Source organism: Mirounga leonina, unplaced genomic scaffold, assembly GCF_011800145.1.
Source record: "Mirounga leonina isolate KUSES-001 unplaced genomic scaffold, KU_Mleo_1.0 Mir_173, whole genome shotgun sequence".
Classification (NCBI taxonomy): domain Eukaryota; kingdom Metazoa; phylum Chordata; class Mammalia; order Carnivora; family Phocidae; genus Mirounga; species Mirounga leonina.
This window is the reverse complement of record NW_023270447.1, coordinates 71,117,180-71,139,692: the sequence shown is the minus strand read 5'-3', so window position 1 is coordinate 71,139,692 and position 22,513 is coordinate 71,117,180.

Genomic DNA, 22,513 nt, shown 5'->3' with positions numbered 1-22,513 from the left:
TGGATGGATGGATGGATGGATGGATGGATGGATGGATGGATGGATGGGAGGATGGGTAGATGGATAGATGGGGGAATGTATGGATGGACAGGTGGATGGATGGTCGGATGGACATGGGGATGGAGGGTTGGATGGGTGAATGTATGTATATACACGTATATTAAAATATATAGTATCATTAATAGTATTATTGTCTTCCTCTGAAGGCACTCACACTCCAAGGCACTCAAGGTCAGAACTAGCTGAGGAGAACTGAACTTTTCCAACATCTTCCTCCAGGCCCCCATGCCCACTCCCTATTTCATGTACCTTGGACCTACCTGTCAGGACCAACACTTGCCTTTAGTTACCTGGCTGGAAGGGCTTGTGCCCATCTGATCCTTTTGGGCAGGGCCTTCCCTGCCAGATGGATGTTTGGTCTGTTAAGAAGCTCAGGTGAGTTTGGAAGGCCCAGTGGACTGGCACAGTGGACTCAGACAATCATGGTCCAAATATTGGCCCTGCTTCCTAACCCACCTGAGCATCAGCCTTCTCATCTACAAAATGGGGATAACGGTGCCACCTCAAGGCTGCAACGAGGAGTGAGCGAGGAGATCATGTATGAAAGCACTCAGCATTGTGCATAGCCCCTAGCAAGTCCTGGACAAATGCCAAGCCCTCCTGGGTTCTTGCTAGCTCGGCCATGGCTGGGCAGGCATGGGCTGTGGCCACAAAGCGGACCCAGGTCAGAAAAGCCACCTGTGGCCCACCATCCATGCCGCCGTGCAACGCTGTCTCGAGGCATGGCTCCTTGGTGCCAGCGCAGGCATTATGGAAGGACCTCAGGAAACTGAGCAAACTAAGATTGCTTCCTCCTCTCTCCTGCCACGGGAGTTGGCAGGGTGTGGCGGCGACCAGGAGCCTCAGGACCTCACAAGTTCAGAGCGGATAGTGGACAGCTGCTCAGCAGGCTGGGGTGGGGCCGGCCTAGGGCCGCAACCTCCCATCTTGCAGCCTCCGGTGCCCACCTGAACAGGTCATCCCAGAAGAGCCAAGCTTCTCGCCCCTATGTCTTTGCACCGGCTTTTCTGTCTGGCTTATCTATCCCACCCCACCCTGTCCTTCATCCTTTAAGATTCACCCCAAATGTCAAACACTCCAGGAAATCTTTCCTGGTCCCCACCCTGGCCCAGCCACACACAGGAGCCTGAATTTCTGCATTTACTGCGTATGTCACGCTGTCTTGCCTGCTCTGTCTCCCCACTAGACTGAGTGTTTCTTGACATTAGAGATGCTGTCCCATGGACATCTGCACCACTGATGTGTAAAACGGTGTTTGGCATGTAATCAGTTCATTCATTCTCTTATCTCTGAACATTTATTCCAATGCATCCAAGTTGTCCTCTGTCTATTGTGGGTGTGTGTGACCATGCAATGATACACCAAAGGCTCATCCTTGGTCCTATGCACTTTGCAAAGCACTTGAACTCAATTCAATCAAACACTCTGATTCGTGGCTCTGTGAATTAGCAGCTCTATGTCCTTGGGCAAGTCGCTGAGCCCCCACAAGCTTCAGTTTCCTTATCTGACATCCATTGATTCCACAAACATTTATCTGTCCCAGATGCTGGGGGAAGTGACAGTCCCTGCAAGCCAGTGGTAGAGCAGGAACCAGAACTCACCCTGCTCATCTACATGGATGGCTTCATCCGCAGGGAAGCCCTCCCCAGGTGCTCATGTGGTTGGCCTTCCCTCCGGCAGTCGCTGGGATGCCAGGCAGAGCCTGGACCATCCCCGACTCCACACTCCTCTCCTGAGACACTTCATAATCACACTTCACTCTGAGTTTGATAAATAAAGGTAATTGTGGGACAATTAGACTCTCTTCTCTTCCAACATCTTAATTGGAACAAGATGCATGATTCTTTCTTGCACATGATTTTGCCAGACGTATTTGAGGCTTTTCATCTGGGCCTCCTTGTGCACCGTAGGAAGAGTGATGGCTTGGAATGTCACTACCGTGACATGCCTGGAAGCCAGCAGGCAGCTCTCAAATGGCCCCCAGCTAATCACCATGGATGTCTCCTGTCACATGCCAGGAAGGTCCCCAAGTAGATCCTGGCCTTGTAATCACCGTCATCCATCACACGGTTGTGGTGCTCCCCACAGCACCTGTGCAAGTGAGAAGAACATGACTTTAGGAATCTGAAGACCCAAGTTCAAATCCCAGCTCTCTACCAATTTGCTTTGTGACCTTGGACAAATTGCTTAACCTCTCTGAGCTTCATTTGCCCCCAATAGGGATGATCTTCCTTAACACTATCAAATAAGACAACACGTGTGGCAACGATTCCTAAAAGACTGAGCTGGAATCACCTGTGTGCCACCTACCGCCACCACCAACCTCCATCTATGTAACTGGCAAAGCAAAACCTGACCAAAGAGAGGGAAGGACAAACGGAAAGATAGACAGGCCCTTCTCTTGGGATCGGCAACTCAAAACTGCACATTATTGTTCAGATGCACAAAGGAAAAGTAAATACAGCTTTCTTGTAGCTCTCACAAATGATCTCATCTCATGTTCATACACCCATCCTGCTGATGGTAGAGGCGGGGTGGGGAGCTCTCAGTTGGCAAATCCATTGCCAATTAAATATGAGTCTGTCCCCCTCCAGTTGAATATGGTCTCTCTGGGGTTAACTCAGTTGCCTTGGGGTGAATGCTCAATGTTTCAAGGTTTACCCCTGTCCCACTTCTTCCACCAATATGGCAGCCAGGGTAGAGGTGGGTGGGAAAAACTGACCAAGCTTCCTGGAAGCGGTGGTGTGAGGTTTCCATCTATGTGTCGCCTACCTGGTCCGTGCAGGCACCCATTCAAAGCTCCTCTTTCTGCTTCTCTTGGCACTGACCACGATCCACACTGGTGCTGCTGGTGATAGAACTGGTCTGCAGACCTGGACCTGAGCCATCTTTCATTGTGGTGGCCCAGGGAGCTCTCCATTGTCCCTGGTCACGAGGCGTGTCTCTCTGCTGGTCTCTTGATCCTGGAGGCCTGCTGGAATTCTGGACTTCCTGGTGACCCAAGCAGGTGGTGGGACCCAGCAATGTCCTAGGTCAGAACCCCTTCCTGCCAACGTCCTGTTCCCATGCCCGCATCCCACCTCCTTCCCCACGTTGGATAAGTGGCAAAGCGGACCATCAGCACTGATGTCCTAAGACCCTATGTAGGGTTTCTCGGATCTGTGGTCTCATCCCCACCAGAAGCTGGCCGGCCCCTGGGTGTCTCCTTGGGCCCCAGGCCATGTCCTCACCCTAGTCCCTCCTCGCCAGAGCCCCTGCCTTGCCCCTCCTGTGGTGGCAGAGCCTCCCTGTCCTCTGCCTGTCCAGTGAGAATTTCCCTCTTCCTCTCCTTTATCCTCCCCGCTCTCCTCCTGTGATCTCCCAGACAGCCAAGCTGGGCTCTTGATATGCAAAGAGGACTTTGGGGACTTACAAAGCCTTCCCCTCTCTCCACAAAGCCTGGCTTTCAAGACTATTATCTGGCTAAGGACGGCAGGATCCTATTCAGTCAAAAGCGAACATCAATTCTCCCCTTTTGTGCTCCTGATCCTCAATCCCATTCCTAAAACCCTGGATGCTTCCAGCTGAAAAGGAAGAGAGTCACATGAAAGCAGTTAAGAAACACACAGGTACATTCAAAAACGGTATCATTCCTGTTACACCAGATTCCCTGGGTATAGAGCAAAAAGAGCCCTGGGAAGAGCTTCCCCCACCCATTTAGAGACCCGGAGAGGGCCAAGGCTGGCTTCGGGCCACACTGCAAGGCCAGCAGGGCAGAGGCTCTTCCCACCAACATCTCCATTAGGGAAGGGGTGCTGGGGACTTTCCTCTTGGGCCCGATATTGGAGCCCTTTTCAGCCCTCCGAAGTAGGGACTGTGCCTGCCTCGCTCACCAGTGCCTCCCCGCCCCTGGACCAGGGTCCAGAACACATTGGTTGGGACTCGTCCTCCCACGGGGCACTGTAACCACATCGATGCTCAGTCTTTCAACCCTGTCCAGTCCTGGTGCATCCCTCTCTCTGGGCCACACTCTTCTCTGTGTGCGCCTGACCTCAGGGGCCGCTTGCTCCCCGTGGCAGGGTCCTCCCTCCCCACCAGCCCCTTTTCCGTGCAAGGTGCAAGGGACTGTGGGGCCTCTTCATCCCCACTCCCGCTGTCCCCAACCATCTTCTTACTGAGTCTCAGTTTCCCCACCTTTAAATATTAGAATTGGGTGAAATGGTGGCTTTTAGACATTTTTAGCAATAGAAAACAGCTGCTCTCTTTTAAGTAAGGAGATGGGGTCCTCCTCCCATAGTGCCTGGAAAACTGAGGATTGTGTATATATAAATATGCATAAACACACACACACGTATATACACACACACATATAGAGTTGTATATGTAAATGTGATATATATATATTCAACTGATGCAGGCAGGCCAGGTCTGGAGACCCTGAGGAGGTCCCACAGGACCAGCCAAGAAGGTCCTTGGCTTCACACAGGATGGAAACCAAATGTGAGCCAGCAGGAGATGAAAGCAGAGTTTAGTGAACATACGAAGAGAGCAGATGCAGACGGACTGAGTGTCCAGGGGACTCAGAAGGAAAGGAAGGAGTCTCGTATTTGCTTGGGGTCTGGGGGTTTTTACTGACAATTGTGGTCTGAGGCACGTGTCTTCCCAGGCATCCAGGACCTGGTCAGAACAAGGACAGGGTCTAGGTGTCCTTCGCAAGTCACTCACTCCCTGAAGCCAGGGGTCTTGGTACTTGGAGTCCGTGGTCTTGGAGAATGTTTATGTCTCCATACGTTATGTCTCTTGTGCCGGCAGACCCCCAAAGGAGTCATTAACTCCTTCACCTTAACGAGGAGGACATACAATAAGACATGTGTAAGGCGGGGGTGCAGGTCCCAGCAAAAATGCAAGCAGGAAAAGAAGCAAAGGAAAAGGGTTTTTTCCACGGGGTCTCTCCAGGCACCCTGTCTCACAATGCTTTTGCAAGTCTCCTAAAGCTCAGATGCCAACACAAACTTCGAGAATCACTGAACTGGATTTCTACTCAGAGAATCTAGACACAAGTCAGGACAACACTTAGCTGCAAGTAACAGAATTAAAAAGAACAGGGCGCCTGGGTGGCTCAGTTGGTTAAGCGACTGCCTTTGGCTCAGGTCATGATCCTGGAGTCCCGGGATCGAGTCCTGCATCGGGCTCCCTGCTCGGCAGGGAGTCTGCTTCTCCCTCTGACCCTCTTCCCTCTCATGCTCTCTCTCATTCTCTCTCTCAAATAAATAAATAAAATCTTAAAAAAAAAAAAAAAGAATTAAAAAGAACAAAATTGGCCTGGTGCTTAAAGCACAGAAGGGTGTTCTTGTCCTTATCCACCAGGGAGGCCAGATCCTCAGGATCGCAAGATGGCTGCTCGCATTCAGGCATCCTGTCTGTGTTCTGGGCAGGAAGAAAGGGACTGGAAAAGAGCTAAAAGCCCATACCAGTTGGGTGACCTCCCTTTAAAGACTCTTCTGGAGGGGCGCCCGGGTGGCTCAGTTGGTTAAGCGACTGCCTTCGGCTCAGGTCATGATCCTGGAGTCCCGGGATCGAGTCCCACATCGGGCTCCCTGCTCGGCGGGGAGTCTGCTTCTCCCTCGGACCCTCCCCCTTCTCATGTGCTTGCTCTCTCTCATTCTCTCTCTCTCAAATAAATAAATAAAATATTTTTTAAAAAAATTAAAAAAAAAAAAAAAGACTCTTCTGGAGGGGTGCCTGGCTGGCTCAGTCAGTGGATCGTGCGACTCTGGATCTCCGGATTGTGAGTTCAAGCCCCATGCTGGGTGGAGAGATTACTTAAAAATGAAATCTTAAAAAACTAAATGAATAAAAATAAAGACTCTTCTGGAAGCCCCGCCCAGTGAATCTGCTTACATTTCAGGGGCCAGAAGGGGTCACATAGCGTCCCAATACACCAGGGAGAATGGGAAAAATAGTTTTGGTTTTTTAATCTGGGCACACTGCCACCATGAAGAAAGCCTGGGTCCCATGAGTAAAGATGAAGAAGAGGGTGGTGGGCAAGTAACTGGGCCAGTCCCAAGCTGCCATGAGCACCTGCGCTCTGTGGTGCTCCCCTTCCCCACTCCAGGCCTCAGTATCCCCATTTCAAAAACAGAATTAGGCCAGATGACCTTCTCCAGCTCTGATTGCCTGGGTATAAATCCTGCCTGCACTACCTACTGGCTGTGTGATCTGCCGCAGGACATTTGACAACTCTGACCCCAGTTTCTTTGTCTATAAAATAGGGACAGTGGTGGTGTCTACCTCATAAGGTTGTGAGGATCAGACGAGCTGTTCTGTGTAAGGTGATGAGTCTGACAGAAAGCCAGAGACCGGTATTCATGATTAACGTGGCCGCCGCTGCTGCTGAGCTTCCAAGAGTTCTCCTTCTGCCTACCCCTGGGTGCTGTGTGACCTGGGGCAGGTCCCTTCCCCTCTCTGAGCCTCAGCAGCTCATCTTATGAAACGAGGGGCTGGACGCTGTCTTGGGCACTGGCAGCTCTGCGAGTTGCTCTCAGAAGCTGGGCTGAGCTATTGACAAGACAGCAAATCCCTTCCTGGGCTTGGGGGCGGGGGTGGTTGGAGAGGAAGGGGTCAGCTGGCTTCCTGTGGCTGGGGCGGTGACCTGGGCAGCCCAAACTTCCTGTTTCCCAGAGGGATTTGAGGACTGCTGTGTCCAAAACTGTCGCTGGGGCAACCTTCCCTGCGTCATCTCCCCGGTCTGCCATGTGCTTGAGGAAAGCACCAGCAACAATGGCCCTTTGTGTCCAGCTCTGTTAGCCCCGACCCTAGGAGTCTCGTGCCCATTCTCCAGATGAGAAACTGCGGCACAGGGAGGTAAAGTCACTTGCCCACAGTCGCAAGGCTGGTGAGAATTAAATCAGGAATTGGGACCTGAGTCTTCTGAAAACACCCAAGGCCCTCGGCTCCAGACTGTCCTTCAGGGGTCCCCCGGACACTGAGAAAACCTGGAGCCTGACCCTTCAAGGACCCGATGACTTAGGACGTGACTCTTGGTGGGGGTCGCAGCCAGGGAGGTGACCTGAGACAAAGCTGTAAGACAAGGGAGTCCTGCCCCCACCCCTGGCCTGAGCCAAGCTTCCAGAACAGAACAGGAACATTTATCGAGCAGTTCTGATGCACCAGGTGCCGTTTTAAGCGGATGGGTTTGTTTACTCTGACAAGCAACGCTATGAGGCAGGTGTTGTTAACCTCATTTCATAGATCAGAAACTGAGCTTTCTCAGACTTGCTAAGACACTTGCTAAGTGCTGGAGCGGGCCTGGGAACACACACCCAGGTCCAGAACAATCCTTGTGCACCCGGGAGGGGCTGCGAGCACAGGAGCGGACAGCTTGGGAGGGGACCAAGGGGCAGCGTAGCGGGGACATCTGAGGGCTGACCTCAAAGGCCTGGCAGGGAGGAGGGCATCTCAACAGAGCCGGTGTGGGGTAGCGACAACCCAGAGGGCGTGCCCTCCACCCCAGTGGCCCCCACGAGGCCTGCCCTATCTCCCCACCCCAGACACACCCCCAATGGGGAAGGAACAAATGACTGAGGTTACTTTCCTGCTACACTCAGTAAAATGGGGTCATTGACAAAAAAGAAAGTTACCTTTCTTATGAACTAATTTTGTGACTTCATATCTGATACCCTATAATCAAACCCATTACACAGATGGGCAAACTGAGACTTAGAATAAGTAGAAAAGCTGTGCTTCCCAGTCAAGGAGCTCACAGTGTCCTCAGGTCAGTTTGAGTAAACCTGGATGGACAGTGGGACAAGCTGGGGCCATTCCCCTTACCCTCCTCACCCTTGGGTATACCCCACAGCACCTGACGTGGGGCCCTCACCCGCACGCACAATCACAGAGATCTCTCTCACGGTGGTTCGAAGATGCTCCGACTGGAGGCTGTGGTGCCTCAGGTGTGTGCTGCCTGAGACAGCTGGGTGAGAAGCCCTCTGCCAAGGCCCTGTGACCTTTGTGTTTTACAGAACTGTTGACCTACACGGCCACCTGCTGGCCTGCCGTCAGAGGTGTGGCCACAGGGCTGGAAACGGAAGTCGCAGGGTGGGGCTGGCTCTCAGCCACCGTTTGGACATAAGGAAACATTCCCATCTGGGCGGGGAAGCCCCTGGGATCCATTCCAGCCAGCCTGCCCGGGGGGGTAAGGGCTCCCAGCCTTCCTGCCGGAGGGTAGCCCCACACAGAGCCAGCCCTGGGCAGGGTTATGGGAGGCCTCCAGACGGGCCTGTGTGTGTGTGTGTGTGTGTAAGTGTACGTCTATATGTGTGTGTATCTGAACCTCTGTGTGGGTCTGTGTGTATCTATTTGTGTGTGTGTATCTCAAGGTCACCAAGCCCCAGAGGGGAGTAGTGTCCCAGACCATCCCACGTGCCCAGTAACACTGAGGCAGACACACAAAACCCCTACACAGACACACTGCACCCCCACGGTCTTAGACGCACATAGGCGCACATAATGTATATATAGACACACACACCCATAAGCACAGACCCACACAAACCAACATATCTTCACACAGGGACATGTACAAAGACACATGCAGACACCCGGGAGCTGGCAAGACCAAAGCCTGGGGGCGGGGTGCCATCTCAGAGAAGACAGAGATGCGCCTTCAAAAGGCTCGTACTGAGGGGGACACAGCTATGTGGGTCCCTCCCTGGAGAACACAGTGAGCCGGGCAGAGAGAGAGAGCACAGGGCCCAGAGGAGAGATTGGGGTGAGGTCAAGGCGGACTTCCCAGAGGAAGCGACAGGATGTGCTTTAGAAAGAGTAGCCTGGCACCCCTCAGTCCGTCCGCTCTCATAGGAATCGGTGTGATGTGTTCTTTCCTAACAATTAAATAGGACACCAGGAGTCCCGACCGGATGGGGGGATTGGAGGTATATTTTGGGGTGTGCTCACGGCTGGAGGAGAGGCACAGAAAGATCATATACCTCAAGGGGCGCCTGGGTGGCTCAGGTAGTTAAGCGTCTGTCTTCGGCTCAGGTCATGACCCCAGGGTCCTGGGATCGAGCCCCATGTTGGGCTCCTTTGTCATCGGGGAGTCTGCTTCTTCTCCCTCTGCCTGCCGTGCCCCCTGCTTGGCTCTCTCTCTCTCTCTCACTATCTCTCTCCCTGTGTCAAATAAATAAATAAAATCTTAAAAAAAAAAAATCATACCTCAAGCACCGTCAGCCTCTCCCCCAACTAGGCCTTCCCCCGCCCACCCCTCCCCACCACCACTCATTGGCCTGCCTCCTCCCAGAAGTCTCTCCCCTCCCTGTCCGGAGCTATCACTGTCTACCCAGGGAGATATGTCCCTGGCCTCCAGGTAACAGAAAAACACTTTCTTCCTGAAGGGAGTTTCCTCTGCTTTACTCCATATGGGGGGGCACAATCCCAAGCCCCTAGCCCCTTGCCCCAGGCTGGACAAGAGACCCAGGCCCGGCCATCATAGCACCCCCATCCCCGACCAGTGATGGGCCACAGATGGGCATGCCCAGCGAGGAGCCCAACTCAGGGCTTGAACTCATGATCCTGAGATCAAGACCTGAGATCAAGAGTCGGATGCTTAACTGATGGAGCCACCTAGGCGCCCCATCTCTGCCCTCTTCTGAGGCATCAACCCCCTCTCTGGTCTTCCAGCCTGCCGTCTCTCTCCCCTCCAACCCACCTTGTACTCTGCAGCCAAACCTTCCAAAAATGCAAATCTGACAATGTCACTCCCCATCCAACAGAACTCTGCTCACTGCCTCTGCCCTCGGGGATAATAGCCTTTAGCCTGCCCATCAGCTAGGATATGGGTTTAGCCTCTAAGGCAGAGACACCAAATAGCACTAGCCTAAACAAGAGAGAAGTTTATTTGGTCATCACATAGAGAGTCACACAGAAACCATCCAGTGGCTGGTGCTCCTTGGCATCAGGCACACAGGTTCCTCCTTCCGTCTTGACGCTCCATCATTCCTGGGCTGTTGCCTTCATTCATACGTCCCAGGATGCGACCATGTTCACCTTCCAGCCCACAGAATAGAAGAAAAGCTAGAGAAGGCACACCACTACCCTTTCGGGGAACGACCCTGAAACTGCCCATCCCTTTGCTTGTATCCTATTGGCCACACTGGTCACCTGCCCCCCAGACACAAGGGAAGCTGGGAAATGTAGTCCATCTTCCCAGCAGCCGCGTGTCACTACTGTGGGAGGAAGGGAGAGTGGGTATTAGGGGGCAGCCACAGTCTCTGCCAAGGCCTGACATCCAGAGCCTGCCACAGCCAGCCTCGGTCCGGGGAGTCGCACCTTTGTGCATGCTGGGCACCTGTGCCCACCTCCCCTTTCCTGCCTCCAGCTCCGAGAAGCCTTCCCTGACCACCACCACCCCGGCCTGGGATTAAGGGTCTCCATGCCCACTGATCACATGGTGTTGTGGGTGAGGGTCCACCTCCCACCCCACCCCAGGGCAGGGGTCACACCTGATTCATTTCTGTGTCCCCTACCCAGCACCAAGCCTGCAACAGGCTGGGCAGCAGGGAACAGGGAATGGAGGAGCAACTGAGGAAGTGAACCTCCTAAATCCGAAATTCTCAGCGGGCGCGTGACCACCGACTGAATGATGGTGGGCCTGGGGGTGCCCCACGGCACACGTTGATGCTGCACTCAGCTGACAAGGCAGGGGAGACCTCCTTGGGGACACCCCCATCGTGCTATTCCCCCTGCCTGAAATGTTCTCTGCCCCGGTGACCTCCCAGCTCTTTCTCAGCCTTTAGGTCTCATTTCAAGTGTCACTGCCTGAGAGAGGCCCTCCCTGGCCCCGGGCACACCGCCGCACGTCAAGACACCCCGAGGGGGGCTACGCCCAGCCATGGGCCCCGGTCCTGCCCTCCGGAGCGCCCGGCCCAGCTTGTCCCCGAGACTGAGCACTCTGGGAGGCGGGTCTCTCTCCCCTTGTGTCCCCAGGTCCTGGCACAACACTCGACACACAGTAACTGGCCAGGGCCATCAAAGGCGTGAACCTGACCCCTAGCACTGTGTCTAAAGGGGTTGGCGCTTCGGGCCCCAGGAGGGTGGGGATCGCGTTTGTGGCACGAGGGGGTAGGTGGCAGCCTCGGCCCAGCGTGGCAGGTGGCGCCAAGAGCCTGTGCCCAGGGGTAAGCCTGCCTGAGGGGCCCGTGCTGATGAGGGACAAGGAGAAAACTGACCCCAATCCCAGAGCCCTGGGCTGGGTCTGCTACAAGAAGAAAAACAAAAGGTTAGGGAGCCACACCTTCATCTTGACGGCCCGGGTTGAGAGGGACCCACTGGGGGCAGAAGACATGGTGACATGGATGGCAAGTACTTAGAATGCTCTGAGCCTCAATTTCCCCATTGCGGGAGGGATAACAATAGTGTCTTTCTCCCGGGGTCCAGCGAAGATTAAAGGGTTAATCCACGTGCAGCACCCCCAAGGCTTGCCCATCCCAAGTGTCCACAGAGAGCATAAAGGGGCGTCCCAGGCCCCCTCACGGAGCCTCCGTTTTCTCCTCTGTGAAGTGGGGTACCAGTGCCGAACCTCAGGGGCTCCGAGAGATGCAGTGAGACAGGGATGTAGGGGGCTTGCCACCACGCCTGGCACCAGGGAGCCCTCCTCCCCTCACCTCCCAAGACAGAGGAGGGAGGGATGGGGCAGAGATGCCTGCCTGCCTCCCCGCTGCAGGCACGACCTGGTGAGGGGGAGGCTGCCTGGTGAATAATCTCGTTAATGGTAATCATCACCCTGATGCTCGTTAATATAATAACACTGGGCTCCCAGCCGCTGCCTGGCTCAGAGCTCCTCCGAGCCTCTCATCTCTGCCTGGCAGGGGCTCCGTAAACACTCATTACGCTCCGTCCCCGGGGAGGCCGCCAGGGGAAACAGCTATTCCCCGCACAGCGCTCAACTCTGGGCTGCAGGCTCTGCTTTTAATAAGCCTCCTCACACACACACCTGCACACGCCGTCACACACACTGGGGGCACACGCTCACACCCAGACGTGCACACACACGCGGGGGGACACACACTTAGGCACATACACACCAGGGGGCGTGCGTACTTGCACACGCAGCAGGGTACACACGCTCAGGCATGCTCACAGTCACACCCAGTGTTACCGAGCGCTTCGCACCTGCCAGGCATTGGTCTGAGGGCTCCACTTGCATTAGCCCATCTCATCTGAGTCAGGGATCCTGCCGTGTCCACTTTGCGCTGAGGAAACAGAGGCACCTGCGGGTTAGAGGATTTGGCCGAATCACCAGCCCATCGAGCGGCAGAGCTGGGTCCTGAATGCAGGGAGCCTCCACGTACTGCCGCCTCAGAGGACTTGAGCTCACTCCGTCCTCATGGCAAGTCTGGGTCCTTATGCCCAGCCCCCGCCATTGCACTAATGAGGAAATGGGCTCAGAGAAGTGATGTCATCTGCCTAGGAACACACAGCCAGGACCCAGAGGCCATCTGACTTCAGAGCCTGCCTTACCCCTCCCCTGAGATGGAGGCAGGGAGGGCAATGCTGTGCCTCTTTTCAACAGGGAGAAACTGGGATCCAAAGAGATGAGACACCCAGCGACTGACGCGGAGAGCCAGGGCTAGCTCGAAGGCCTGGAATCCTGGGCACCCTCCTCCCTGCCTCCCACCGTGCCCCATCAGTGAGCCTCTTACAGGGAAGCAGCTGACCCAGCCACAGGGGGCATCAGCATCACAGAGAGAGCCTCAGCCCACCCAGGATTCTTCTGGGCCACTGCGATTCGATGCCACCAGTCCCAGCCACGTGTCCCTGGGCAAGTCATGTCATGTCACCTCTCTGAGCCAAACAACAGCTGATACTCAGGGGGCATTTACCACATTCCAGGATATTCTATGTGCTTCCATGTAAGGTTTCACTTTATCCTCATCTCTTAGCCCTAAAAGGAAGATATGAAGAGTCTATGGTTTTTAGGATTCTGCTATTCTATAGGATTCATGATTCCCACAGGGTCTGTTATGAAAGATCCCACATCCTAAAAAGATTCCATTATTCTGGGGTACTCAGGTGCCAGAAGGTTTCAGCCATTGGTCTGCAGATCACAGAGTTAAAGGATTTCATGAATTGGTGATTCGTTGAACCTCAAGGGCAAGAGGCAATTTGTCAGCCCTCAGCCAGCCTCGAAGGCCGCCAGTGTCCACCCCCTTGCCCCGCCCCCTCCCTCAGCTATGACATCGGAGCCAGCCGAGACAGAACAACCTGTCTCTATGACATGGCCCTGAGTCCAGGGCCAGCGAGGACTGTGGAGGCCGCCAGAGTGCTGGGGGGGGTGACTTGCACACAAAGGGCTCCATGGACCCGCCTCCGCCGCCCTGGCCCAGGCTCGCATACAATGGAAGGACCTTTCGAGGCTGCACCCAGCCTGCCACCCCCTCCCCCCGCCCCCGGCCTCACCCAGAAATGCAGCTGAGTTCAGTCCCAGAGCAGGCCCCCTCTCCGCTCGGAAGAGCCCCAGCAAGGAGGTGGGGAGGAGAGACAACAGAAAGGCAGGTGCCTCTTCCCTCTTTCTTAGCCGTTCTGATCTCTCTACATGTGCTCCTGCCGGTCCCCTGCCTGGCGTCCCCCTCTCCCTTCCCGCTCCCCTCCCCCTCTCCTCCCTCTATGAATGCTTCAAGGGCCAGCTCGGGCCCCACCTCCTCCAGGATATCTGCCTCGTTACTCCAACCCTCACTGATTTCCTCTCTCACCTAAGTCGTGTTGCATGGCATTGAGTGGTACTATGTGACCCAGAGATTCCAGAGATGCCTTTCCTCTCCAGGCTCTCCTCCCTGCTACCACTAGAGCAATCGTTCTGGACCACAAACGTGACCTTGTCGCTCTCTTTCAATAGATCTTGACTCTCCAGCGTGGCATTCAAACTCATTCCCAACTCTGGTCCCATCCTTTCTGTCTATCTTCATTTCCTGCCTCTGATCCATGCACTAAACCTTGGCCAGATCAAGTGAGGATCCACCTCCCAGACTACGCAGGTACCCGGGGAAGCCCTTCTAAGGCTGGAGCAGCTGGGACCCTGCTTTGATGCCAAGAAACAGATGCTGAGGGTCCCCTCCTGTACCTCATCCTACATGCACGCACACACACACACAAGCACACGCGCGCGCACACACACACACGCATGCACGCAGATACACACGCACACACAAAGCTGCCACCAGGGAGCCCACAAGGCTTGGCAGCCTTAGAATGTGTGTTAGTACCATGGACAGCACTGGGGGGGGGGCAGGCTCTGGGTGCTACTAAAATCCACCCGCATGCACGCATGAACTGGGACATGCATGGATTTCATACAGCAGACGTTGGTTGAACACCTGCCTCGTGCCCCACCCCTGCTAGGCGTTATGGAAAATACCAGAGGGAAAGACATTGACTGTCACTGGTCCGCAAGGAACTTACAGTCTGGTTGGGGAATTGATTGTCTTGCCACCAATTTCCCACCTACCTCTGGGCAAGCTGCCAAAGCCGTGTTTACTAAATTGCAAATCTGTCAATATCACTCCCTAAAAAATTCCCAAGCAACCCCCCCATTGCTTATAAGGTAAGCCTTCACCATCCCCGTGAACCCAACACTCCAGCCTCACTTGCCTTCTGCCTGTCCCCAAACATCCTGGGGTGTTTTTTGCCCGCTTTCCCCCTCATTTAAGGACAGTTTTCCTTCTTCTTTTCCCAGGGAACTCCTACGTAGCCTTCAAAACTCAAATGTTTTCTCCTCCTGGAAGCCCCAAAATTCATTGTTCCCTCCACTGTGCTCCCAGAGGCTTTGTCCATATCCCTGTCACCAGGCATCATTGAACCTGACGTACCGTGTGCCCCTTGTGTCGCACAGAAGCTAGCTGAGTTTTTCCAGGCCAGTTAGGAAAGGAGTGGCAGTTGCCAGAATCGGAGGGGCTTTCTAAGAACTACAGCTGATCAACCACGGCTCCAGCAGTACTCATATTTGACAACTTCAGATTTCCTTGGAAGTCTAAAAATAATATCAAAGCTGTGCTTTTTACATCACTTTCACTGTAGAAACCTGCTTGCCTTGTCTTTGGGAAGAGAGAGCATTAATTATTGTATAGACCATATGCCTGGTAATTGTTAGAATATGGTTAAATAAAACATAGCCTCTAATGGGTCTAACGCAGACGGGAGACTCAGCCCTGTTCCTTCCACATCATGAATATCCTCAGGTATCTGATTCCAGGTCTATCTCCCCCACTTAAGCCTATGAGTCCCCCGAGGGCCAGGACTGTGTGTCTTTTCATTCCATATCCCTGGTACCCAGTGCAGTGGCCAGCTACCAATATTGGGTGGATGACTAACATATGAGAACACATCACATGGGCTCCAGGTCAGAAGGCCTAGGTTCAAATCTTCATTCCACCATGTATTAGCTCTGTGATTTTCAACACATTTTAAAGAGGTCTCAGTTTTCTCATCTGTAAAATGGGCACATTAGCAGTATCTACCTTGTGGGGTTATGATATCTAAATGGAACATTATACAAAAGAACAGGCAGAGAGCCTGGCCAATAGTAAATGTCCAATAAAGGTTCATTGGGTGTTTCTGGTTTGGTTTGGTTTTGTTTTATTTTATTTAGAGAGAGGTGAGGGAGAGGCAGAGGGAGAGGGAGAGAGAGAGAATCCCAAGTAGACTCTGCGCTGAGCATGGAGCCCGACGCGGGGCCCCATCCCATGACCCTGAGATCATGACCCAAGCTGAAACCAAGAGTCAGACGCTTAACTAACTGAGCCACCCAGGTGCCCCAGGTTCATTGTTTTTAATCACGACTGTTGTGTTAAATTGTGTGGTTTATAGGTAAGCCCACTGGAGCTCAGAGAAAAGAGAGAGCACCATGACGAGGAGTAATCCAGAGACGACTTTGTTGGCTAATATGCATTAAGCATTTTCTATGTACCATGTATCAACTTAATTAAACCTCAGGCCCTTCCGTGAGATGGAGACTGTTACTATTCCCATTTTATTCCCACAAGGAAACTGAGGCACAAGAGAGTCTATAATTTCACTTATTACTTAGCCAGTAAGTAAAGGAGCCAGGATTCAAACCAGGACAGTGTGGCCCCAGTCTGTTTCCTAACTTGCACACCACACAGCTAACCTCAAGAAAGCAGGAGGCTGAGCCATGAGACAGAGCCACCTATGGTGGGAAGGACCAAGAACTCTTCTGTTCGCGCCCTTCCCAACAGCCAACCCACAGGCTCTCCCTCAAACTTCCGTCCCTTCCTAAGCTCTGCTGCTCCCCCTCCCCCATTCACCAGACGGCCTCCATCAGGCCCTCCCTTCTCTCCACCCTCCACTCTTCCAGGTCTAAGTATTTCCTCCTGGCCTCCCTTCCTTCTCTTACTGGTGCCAATGACTAGCGCTCCCTGGGAGTTCCGGGGGAGGTGTGGTCGGAGCAGGGCTTTGAAGGACGCACAGGAGTATGCCAGGAGAAGCAGGGAGAGGCGGCCAAGGTTGACTAGACAGTTTTATGACCTATACCCCCAGCATTCTTGGAGTCCATAAGCCTCAGTCTCCCCATCTGTAAACATGAGAGTAATACGAGTACCTACGACCTACAATTAAACGTATTCATCTGCTTCGGCTGCGCTGCCATAACTAAATCCCACAGACCGGGTTTACTGGCTTAAACAAGAGACATTTGTTTTCTCGCAGTCCTGGGGGCCGGAAGTCTGAGATCGGGAACCCTCTTCCTGGCTTGCTGTGTCCTCACATGGCCTTCCTCTGAGCTCACACAGAGAGAGAGCTCCAATGCTCCGATGTCTCTTAGAAAGCAAGGACACCGATCGTATCGGTTCAGCGGCCCAGGGCCCCACTCTTATGACCTCATCTAACTTTTACTACTTCCTTAGAAGCCCCATCTCTAAATCCAGTCACCTTGCGGGTTAGGGCTTCAAAATACGGATTTGTTGGGGAGACAATTTAGTCCATAGCATAAAATAAGCTAATATGTGAAAAAGTATTCTATTCTAATAAACACCTCTTTAGTTCGTACCATGTGCCAGGCCGTGTTCTAAATGCCACACGCATTAAAAAGCGCTTGTGGGGAAGCACCTGGGTGGCTCAGTCGTTAAGCGTCTGCCTTTGGCTCAGGTCATGATCTCAGGGTCCTGGGATCGAGCCCCGCATCAGGCTCCCTGCTCAGCGGGAAGACTGCTTTCCCTCTCCCACTCCCCCTGCTTGTGTTCCTGCTCTCACTGTGTCTCTCTGTCAAATAAATAAATAAAATCTTAAAAAAAAAAAAAAAAGCAGTTGGGGCATGCCGGGCACATGCAGAGTGCGTCCGTGCATCCTGTGGCTGCTGTTACAGGGAGGAGCAGTGCTGGTGCTGACGTGCACCTGCTGTGTGTCAGGCATTGTGGTGAGCACTTAGATCTGCCCGCCCTTTGGATCCCCACAAACCCCTTTAGTGGTCCCACCGTGCCCATTCTACAGAGGAGGAAGCCAAAGTCGGGGGGTGGGGGAGCAAAGTGGCTTCCCGGGGACAGCCCGGGAGGCACCGGCTGAGGCTGGGGGATAACCCACGTCTGTTCATGCCAAGCCCGTGCTTTTCCCTCGCAGCCCGCTAGGGCGGTAAGAGTCTCTTTCAGGATTCCCAGCCAGAGCCTTGTAAATGGAGGGAAATGACCAGATCTAATGTCCTTCAAAGTAGGAGGAGTAATCCCCAGCGAGCTCACCTCCCGGGACCCACGTGAACAGTGTGAGCAAGGCCAAGAATTCCCCGGAAATCGGGGACACACTCCTCGCGTGGGAAGGGCCGTGGCTGCCCCTTTCTCTGCAGGAGGGTAGCCCCCCCCCCACGTCAGCCCTCGTAACCCCACGTGAATTCTTCTACCAGAGCCGCTCAGGGGTGTTAGTGTTCGCAAAAGGGAAGGGGACGAGGCCCGTGAAGGGACCGGCCTCCTGGGAGTGGGCCACACACTGCAGAAGCCCACAGTCCTGACGGCGGGGACAGGGACAACGGGGAGGGCAGGCGGGGGCCGGGCTCCGAGTCAGAGGACCCAGCTTTGCACTTGCTGGCGGTGCGACCCCTGGCAAGTCCTCCTGCCCCCAGTAATCAATTTCTTTTTTTTTTTAACATTTTAATATGAAGAATTTAAAATTTAAACTTCAAGTAAATGGGAATATAATATAAGAAGCCCTCATGTGCCCATGGTTCAGCTTCTCCAATTACCGACCCAAATGTCCTGTCACTTCTCTCCCTGCTCTCCCACCTGCGCCCTCCTCCCTGAACTAGCTGCGAGCCCATCGCAAGCATCCTATGGCTTTATGTGCAAACAGTTCGGTCTGCCAAAGGATAAGGACGCTTTTTAAAAAAACGTAAGTATAGTAACCACTATCACGTCTAAGAACGTTGACAATGATCCCCGTATAACAAATATTCATTCAAAGTTCACATTTCCACCTGCCTCATAATTAGCTTGGATTTTTTTTTTAAGAATTTTTTGAACCAGGATCAGAATCAAGTTCTCACCTTTATCAGTTAACAAGCCGTTTAAGCTTCCCTGGACATTCCCTCTTCATCTTGTAAGAATGTGTAAGAATTTATTAATTAAGAAGCTAGGGATTGTCCTACGGAAGTGTCCCACAGTGTGGGGCTTTGCTCACAGGCTCCCGGTCTCTCTCTCTGTGAAGTGGGGCAGCAGTTCTCTCTGAGAACGAAAGGAGAGAGTGTCTGCGAATGGGCACCGACGACTGGCAGGCACCCCACAGATGTGTCATGTGTTAATTATCTTTTGAGTCTTTCCATACCCTGCTGCCTCTGTTTCTCTGACATCACTGAGGTTCAGAGAAGCTTAGTAACCTGCCCGTGCTCACACAGCAGCTGTGGGTAGAGGAAGGAAGGAAATGGGAGGGTGAAACTAAAAGAATATTGACTTTGGGCAGAGACCCAGACTCAAATCCTACTCCACCCTCCAATAGCTTTCTGGATTCAGGTTTTCAAACTCTCTGAGCCTCAGTTTCCAGCAGCCAGGAGGCCAGACCTGCCTGAGGCTGCAATAAGGTGACGTGAGAAGAGCCTCCGTCCGGGTGCCCGGCACAGTGTGTCACCCTGGCGCTTTGGCAGTCCACTCTCTGGCCTCCATCCCCCCATCCGGCATCGGGCCCAGCCTCTGTCCTCCCTGAGTGCGGGTAAGGCTAGAGGGCTCACAGCTCTGGCGGTGGCCGGCCTGGCCCCTCCGTCCGCACGCAGCCCACCTGCAGGCCAGCAGAGACGGGGTGGGCGGCCCAGAAAGCTGAGCACGCTCTGTTCTGCGGGCAGCCTGGGCAGGCGGCTGCAACCTTCTGGGCTGCGGGAAACAATCCGCTCTTCTTCCTCCTTCCCCTCCGCTCCCTGCCCATCCCTGAGCCAAGGGCCCCCCCACCCCGAGAAAGGCGCCCCCTCCTGTGCGCACACACACCCATCTGCCCGGCCCCTGCGGCTGATATCCAGGCGCCCAGCTCAGCCCTCGCAGCCCCGGGGCCCGAGTCCTGGTTCACACCAGGGCGGACACCGACGTTTGGATTTCTACCCATTCAGCAGGCAGCATGCTGGGCCCTGCAAATCGTAGTAACGAGAACAGTGACGGGAACAGGAATAAAAAGGGCCCACAGCTGCACAGAACCTGCCCCTGCCACACAGGCTCTAAGCACCACCCGTATGGGGCAGGGACCACTATTGTCCCCACTTCACAGGTGAGGAGACTGAGCACCAGGTGTGACTAACTCGCCCAAGGCCACTCAGCTGCTCAGACAGCAGCAGGGCTGGGATTAAGGGTTTGCCTGTAAAGCTGGAAGGCGCACAGGGCGCCGCCGTCCCCGGGCATGCGAGTTGCTTTCAGTACGATCTCATGGCGTCCTCACAAAGTTCCAAATACCCACCTTACTGTCCACGCTCGCACGTGAGAACGCAGGCTCCGAGAGGCCGAGCAGTGTGCCCAAGTGCGCACAGCCGGGTCCACTGGACCGCAGGAGCGTCCTCTTCCCACGCTTCCGGCTCAGGGGCTAGGGATGCGCTGCGTGGGAATTCAGCTGAGAAGGTGAAGGGAACTCTGCCGGAGGAAGACAACTCTAGGCTGTAGGGATTCATTAGAGGGCGGAATCACCTTCCAAAAGCCTCCTGGACGAGGGGCTGTGTCGAGAGCCTGGCCTTGAATGGTGGCCACCAACCCATCACATCACAGCAGGCTTCCAACTGGGGCCCAGATCTGATAAGAGCTCGAGGTAGCACAGGGCTGGTCCCATCACCCCCCCTTTTTTAAAGATTTTATTTATTTATTTGAGAGAGAGAGCATGAGGGGGGCAGCAGCAGAGGGAGAGAAGCAGACTCCCCGGCTGAGCAAGGAACCCAATGTGGGACTCGATCCCAGGACCCTGGGATCATGACCCGAGCCGAAGGCAGATGCCCAACTGACTGAGCCACCCAGGCGCCCTCCTTCACCCCCTTTTATAGCCATGTGGTCCAAGGCTTTCGGGGGACCTGTTGTCTGAGGTCCCACAGCAAGGACCCAGGCCTCGGGGCCTGGACAGAACTGTCCAGCAGTGAGGTGGATGGGGGTATGGGGGTTGGAGGTGTTGGCTGAGGAGAAATGACACCCCCACCCATTACTTGATCACGAGACACCGGTTATTGTCTCTCTCTCCCCAGTAGACTACATGCTCTGAGGGCAGGGGCTGGGTCTGTCCTGGTGACACCTCGTCCCCCAGTTCCAAGCGCAGGGCCTGGCACAGAGGAAGCCTCAAGAACCTTTAGTGAAGGGAGGGAAGGAGGAATGGGTAGGATCTTGTATCACATCCGCAGGCCTTCGACTCCAACGCACCCCAGAACCCCCAAGACCCTGGGTGAGTATCACATTTTAAGAGGAATAAATTTCTACAGGAAATATTTGTGGGCCGTGGAGTGGTTTCCCTTGGAGGAGGTAGGTTCAGGCCATGACACTCATACCTCGGGGCCACCCCATGGCAAGAGGGCAGAACCTGGTGTGCCCCCAGAGAAAGGCAACATTGGAGAGGCGGGTTTTGGCTAAAAACAAAGGACTTTTCAACAGGCAGAGTGACCAACTGGTCCCCAGGATACACTAAACCGCCTGTCACAAGAGGTGTGCTGGCAGGGGCCGGGACAAAGCCCTCCCAGCTCCAAGACCCTGTGGGCCTAGGGGTCAGTCTGTGGTTCCAGGTCAGGGAACTCCTCCTCTGCTGATGTTCTGTTCTGTTCCAGCACCGTGCAGTGTTCTTCCTCATGTAATCCTTACCCCATTCCATTTAGGGGATGGTCATTGTTATCCCATTTCACAGGTGAGAAAATTGGGGCTCAGAGAGCTCAGAAGTAGCTTCTCCAGAATCAGAGCTAGGAAATGTCACCTGAGCTTGAAACCAGGCGTACCAACACCAAGCCAACCGGCCTGGGTCCATCTGATTCCAATGTCCCGTGGTCCCAGGATTGTTTCTTTGTGGCCTGAAACCAGCTCTTCCCCAGGGGGTGGACCACAGGGCCCCCAGCGCCACCACAGACTGCCCCCCCCAACCACAGCCCCCACCCGGCCTTACCACTCTGTCAGCTCTGTGGTTTCCCAAACACTCTCAACCAACAGCAGCTTTGACCATAAAGGTTCCCGCGAGGCGTTGCCAATTTTCCTTGCTTGGTTCTCAATTTCTCCCGAAGGGGAAGGTAGCGCAGGCCCAAGGAGGGGGGCACGGGCTGCCCCTCCCCACAAAGTGTCCATGTTTAGCTCACACTCAGGCCACACTGTATCATTTCAGCTTAATTTTATTTCCTCTTATAAACGGGCACAGCACGGGAAGTGTTAACAAAAGAAAAAAAACACAACCAAACAAAAAAACAGAACCAAAAAACCCAAACAGCTCCTTCACAAGGCTGGGACAGGTGAGTACCCATGGTGGGGCAGGCACCTGGGCCTCCTTTTCCAGTCTTTTCCCTCCACTTTTCCTTAGAGATTTGGCCATGAACTCAGGACAGGTATGGTTAATAAACAGGTTATGGGGGAGAGAAAGGGCAGGGAAGGCCTGGGGGAGGGAAGGACAAATTCCCACCCACCCCAGGCCAGGTTCTCGGAGGGCTCTGTACAAGAGAAAGGACGCACAGGAGGGACACTGTCTTCAGGGGGCTCTCTGGAGCAACACTGCCTACGAAAAATATTTACATGTATTTGCCACGCTCGGGCTGGGTGCACTGAGCTGCCAGGTGGGCACCTGGGGGATGCTGGAACCATCAGCCCTTAGATGGCAACCCCAGGACCTGGTCTTGGCATCTCTGTAAATCTGTACAGTCTGTGGGCTTCTATTTACAGGCAGGAGGCCTGAGGAAGCAAGTCCAGGGTGGTGGCTGTCAGGAGAAACTCAGGAGAGCCGAGGAGGTGGCGGCCACCCCTGCCCCGCCCGAGAGGCAGAGATGGGTCTGCTTCCTATGCCCAGG